The sequence below is a fragment of the Gobio gobio genome, assembly GCF_949357685.1.
Source record: "Gobio gobio genome assembly, chromosome: 5".
Lineage (NCBI taxonomy): Eukaryota > Metazoa > Chordata > Actinopteri > Cypriniformes > Gobionidae > Gobio > Gobio gobio.
The window spans coordinates 58,399,371-58,404,927 of NC_137101.1; the positions used below are offsets into that span (position 1 = coordinate 58,399,371).

The 5,557-nt window shown below is 36.2% G+C and overlaps 1 protein-coding gene across 1 annotated transcript in view; it reads left to right on the forward strand.

Annotated features, from left to right (window-relative positions):
- LOC307127066 (uncharacterized protein) overlaps window positions 1–5,557 on the forward strand; it is a 290,663-nt gene that overhangs the window by 90,233 nt on the left and 194,873 nt on the right. The window lies entirely within an intron of this gene.

Here is a 5,557-nt window from a genome sequence, read left to right on the forward strand (position 1 = left end):
ATTATTTCAGTTAGTAATTGCATTTTTTTAAAAGCTTTTTTTCATGTCTCTCTTTATTTTTTCACAGCTCTAAATAATGGCAGCTATATGAGGGCAGGACAGTTGGCTGCTATGTCAATTGTCCATGAAGGCCCCCCCCCCCACACTTCATGTCACGACTGTGTGTTGATGCACTGATTCATGGTCCAGAAGCTGTACATGTGTCAGTGAATGATGTTGCAGATGATGAAATAAGATCGCAGATTACAGAAGTGAGTAACGTGTGTGTGTGTGTGTGTGTGTGTGTGTGTGTGTGTGTCACATCCTCTCACTTTGAACTGCTTTTTGTCCATCAAAATTCTTAACGTCTATATATTTGAAAATAGTATATACACAAAAAGATTCAACAACTGAGAAATAAGCTGAATAAATTTCACAGACATTGACATATGTAATTGTAATAATGAGTCCCTGAATATCAAAAGTAGAAGTCAGTATATGGTGTGTCCAGTGTCCACCAGATGCTTTAAGTGCTACAGTGCATCTCGTCCTTACGGACTGAACCAGGTTTGCCAGTTCTTGCTGTGAGATGTTACTCCACTCTTCCACCAAAGCACTTCCAAGTTCTCAAACATATGAAGGGGGACATATGGTCACATGTGGTTTGGCACTGGAAGAACAATCTGTCTCTCTGTAACACTGCTTAGGCGTCTTACATTTGGACATGTATTGCTCTGTTCACATCTACAGTCCTCATGCCTCCCTGCAGCAGGACTATAGCATGTTCACACAGGTGATCAGAGACTTAAAGACTGTTCCACAGGTGCATGTGGAATAATCGTTTATGCTTCATTAAACAAGCATGAAACCCATTGTTTAAACCCTTTCCAATAAATGTATGTAAAACTTAATCTTTAAATTAGTTATTTTTTTCTTGTAAAATAGTTTGTGAAAAGATCAATGAAAATTTTATTCCTCAATGCATGACCCCATTAATATGAGCTTTTTTCTAATGTCAATGTGAAAAAATACAAATTATAATTTTTTTGTGTAAAATGTTTGTTATCCACAACTTACTTGATGCAACTTGCGCTATTTAAAACATGAATAATTTGGAAATATTCCTTAATAAAATATCTGTTTTGGCGCTAACAAGCCTTACATAAACCATTTTTGTCCTACAGATTATGAATGCTGATTCCGAAGCCCAATTGCGTGACAGTGTGGGTAAGGCCCAAGGTGTTCTCTCCATGGCTGGATGTTGCAGGGCTATAAACTTAAGAAATTGCAAGCAGGTAGCTGAGGAGCTAGCAAAGTGGTATGTTTTGCAGCGAACTAGGGCAGCTTACGACAGGTAAGAAGTTTGAGTTATGAATAACTTTTCCAAGCCAGAACAGTTAAGGTGTAGGTGTAGAAATAGAAGAAAATGACAGTGGTGGCTTTCTAAATATTACATAAGATAGACTTAGTTAGGGTAAGTTAACAAAGTCTGTTGTTTAAAACAAGGAGCCATACATTTTTAAACAATATTTTGTTCATTTGATTGTATTAGTAGCAAACATAACAAAAGTAGCAAGTTCTAATTGTTTTTCTGCCCTAACAATTTTTTTTGTTTCAGTTGAAGTGTCTATTATCACAAAGTAACAGAAAATGATTTTAACAAATTGCCTTGCAGCCTGAATATGTGACTTGCAGAGACAATATTACACCCATTCGTTATCTTGTTTTTTTTTTTCTCTTTTTTTTTCCAACTTTAATTTAGCTATTTTTGGCAAAAAATAATCCTGTGTTTTTTTACTTTCTTAAAAGTATCTAAAAAATGTGTGTTTATATTTAGCTTTGCAGAAGGCCTTAAAGCACTTGGAGTACTAAGTGCGCTGAGAGAACATCCCAAACAAATGACAGCACTGTTTGTTAAGAAAGACCAACCCCTGAATGCAGAATTTATGGAGGAACTGTTCCAAATTACACTCTCTGAACCAGGCAGCAATCGGTACAATATGGAGTGCAGAACAGTAGGCTACTGGAGAGATTTCTTGCAGGATTGCCAGTGTAAGTATTCCATGTATAATATATTTAGCTTATTTTTATACTCTCAGATTTACATTAAACAATGTACCGTATATACAATTTAAACATTGTGCATTACCTCAACAGTGTCAATGGCAAGTGTGTCGCTAGAGGATATCCTAGTGTTCACTACTGGAACAAATTATGTTCCAGCCCTTGGATTCAACCCCGAACCATCCATTTACTTCCTTGAGGACAACCAAGATTGTACCCTTCCGCTGGCAAGCACCTGTGAGAATATAATACGACTCCCTACATTCCCTAAAACCTACGAGTCGTTCTGTGAGAAAATGTCTTTTGGTATAAGGAATTCGCCCGGTTTTGGTTTTGCCTGAATGGAACCTTAGTTTGTTGTGCAAATTATGTAACCGCACATATTCTGTGTTCTTCAAATATTTTTTTTACAATCTTACTGATAGTGTCGATTTTGAAGAAAACCGTTTTGACTTTCGAGATTGTACAACACCCATAATTTTGGTATTGTGTTTTACACATTTTGAGACATGGGTATTTTTTTTTTCTGTATTTTGAACACAATCTTTTGAAAAATTTATTTTACATTTGTTTGCATTGTCAATACAAACATTCAGTTGTTTTTCATTAAAGCAAATGTTCATCAGCATTGGAATCTATTGTTTTTGGTAGCAGATAGGCATTTTATTTATTGTCACTCATAATTGACAAGCATTTTCTTTTCACTTACTGCTCCAGATTACAAAACTTTTAGCTAAAGTAAATAAATCAAACACTGTATCTCTATTTCTAGAAACTCAAATGAACAGCATTCGCAAGTATGCTTTAACCGAGATGTACTGCTCAACACCATAGTTGCCATCATCTTCCATCGGATCAACCCTCTCTCTTAAGTAGGCTTCTTGGTCACCTGTCAGTGTTAGTGTACTGTCAGATCTGTGATCATCACCTGGACTGGAATTTGAGAACGGCTCTTCCAAGATGCTCTCGTAGTCATCCAGTGGGTTGTGGCATGAACATGCAGTGTGCTGAAAGACACCAGATGTCCACAGCTGAAGTGGTGTCCAGTTTCGCTCTGTTCTGAGTGAATGGTGATTCCACTGATTGACGAACTCATTCACTGCTTTGTTTATTTTGGGTAGATATACGTAATGCAAAGCATGTATATCTACAGCAGAAGTGGAATCAAGCAGTGAATGTTGCTCCAAAAACTGAAACAGATCTTTGTAGTGATAAGTCAGAACTCTGTTCAGTTCAGCCCAAAGTCTCTCGATGCGTTGGTTATGTACGCTCCTACCAACAATAAAACTTCCCCTTCCAGGGCCTCTTTGCTGGATCATGAACCTTGCAACCTGCAAGAAACAATATTTTACATACAATTTTGATGGAGAACACAAAATCAATTTACAAAAGCTTTTATCAATCATCTATCTTTTTCTAACTGTATTTCAGTTTGTCTCTGATCTATCTGGTTATCTTACTGTGAAATCTGTCAGTCCTTTTAAAGGTGTTTTTCCACTTCTTTTTTTCACCTAATACAAACTGGTGACCAGATGTGCTGTTTTCCAGCTATAGCTGGAATTCTGATTTCGCTCTACAGAGATAAATAAAATTAAGCTACAACAAACCTCTGTATTTTCACGTCCAGCATCAGATCGGACACGACAAGGAAGGCCAAAGCTGTTCAACCCCTCCTGAAACAGTCTGAAGACAGTCTCAGCTTTGTTGTTGGTGCAACATTTTAAGTATATAATGCACCGACTGAATCCATCCACACATCCATGGTAATAGAATTTCCAACTGGCCAATTTATGATTACCGTCAATGTGCCTATGGAAAAGATAAAGTTAGTTTAACCCTTGATATTCGCTAGACATTCGGTTTCATGACTATGATACTCTGCCCATTTCATGTTTTGATCCCAAACTTGGATATAAATAAATTATCTTTGCATAGCACAAGACACTTTGGCTTTATATATATATATACACTGATCAGGCAATACATTTTGACCTAATATTGTGTTGGTCCCCCTTTTGCTTCCAAATCAGCCCTGACCCGTTGAGGCATGGACTTCACTCGATCATACATCTTTCTATCATTTTTCCTGCTTCTAACACATCAACTTTGAGGACAAAATGTTCACTTGCTGCCCTGCCTAACAGGAGCCGTGATGAAGAGATAATCAGTGTTATTCACTTCACCTGTCTTAATGTTTTGCCTGATACAAATGTATGAAAAATATCTATTGCACAAGGTTTTTGTCATCGGCAATTCATACGTTTTATAACAATTGTGGAACTTTAAATGTATTCAATACTGTAAATCCATTACACTACACCGTTTGACCTAAAGGTATCAAACCAACTAAATTAATCAGAATAGTATTCCCTATACTGCACAAGGAATCTTTTTCAGATTAGTAATCTGGTATTTTTTATATACAATACTGAACCCATTTAAATCCATTAAACTACAACACCATTTGACCTTACGGTATCAATTAAATAAATTAGTCATTTACAGTTGGTTTAATACCTTTTGGTCAAACGGTGTTATATTTTAATGGATGTGTATTGCATATTTGTTATGTCAGTTGTGCTGCACTTTGGTCAGCGTTCATGTTGTTTTAAGGTGCTATATAAATAAACTTGACCTATATTCCCTATTAAATGGATTTAACAGGGAATAATAGTTTAAGTTGTTTAATGGATTTATATATAATTTATTAAAAATACCATATTAATAATCTGACAAAAAAGAACCCTTGTGCATTATAGGGAATAATATTTTGATTAATTTACAGTTGGTTTGATATATTTAGGTCAAACAGTGTAGTAGGTCAATGAACACAAGTGTCAGCTGATGTATTAGCAAAGCTGCATTTGTGTAGCATACCCACCATAGTTGGTTTGGTGAAGAAATGTTGTAAATCCTCCGACGAATTGTTTGTCTGCGCCTTATTGCTCTTCCAATTGGATCAATAATTCTGAGCCTCTCTCGTATTCTTCTTCTTTGGATTCTTAGACCTCTACTCTGAAGGCTTCCTTGAATGTACGTTTGTCCTACATTTGGTGTTGAGGACAGCACCTGTAGTATTAGTGAATCTAATTCTTCATTACTTATACTACAAAATGGATGTCTTGAAAGTAGACCAAATCTTTGTCTGTGATTATAAAGGCTCCGTGTGCTCATTCCAAATAAAGCAGCAATTGACGTCCAGCTGAAACCCAGCTCTTGAAGAGCCACAATCTGACCTTCTCGTACATCGTACCTAACAAAAAGAAAAAGTAATCGAAGTATCAACAAAACAATAGTTACAAAAATTGTGTCGCCAAATTTTTCAGCATTAAGGTTATATAGACAATACAAAAGTGAGTACAAAACAGTGTATAAACAAATATAAAAGGGTAAGTTATACCTGAATAAGCTTCTAAGTTAAGTAATGACTGATTAAAGGGCCATTTTATCCCTCTTCTCAGTCCCTTCTCTCTCGGTTTACCTGTGTGTTTGGTCTGTCTGTCTAATGTTTTTC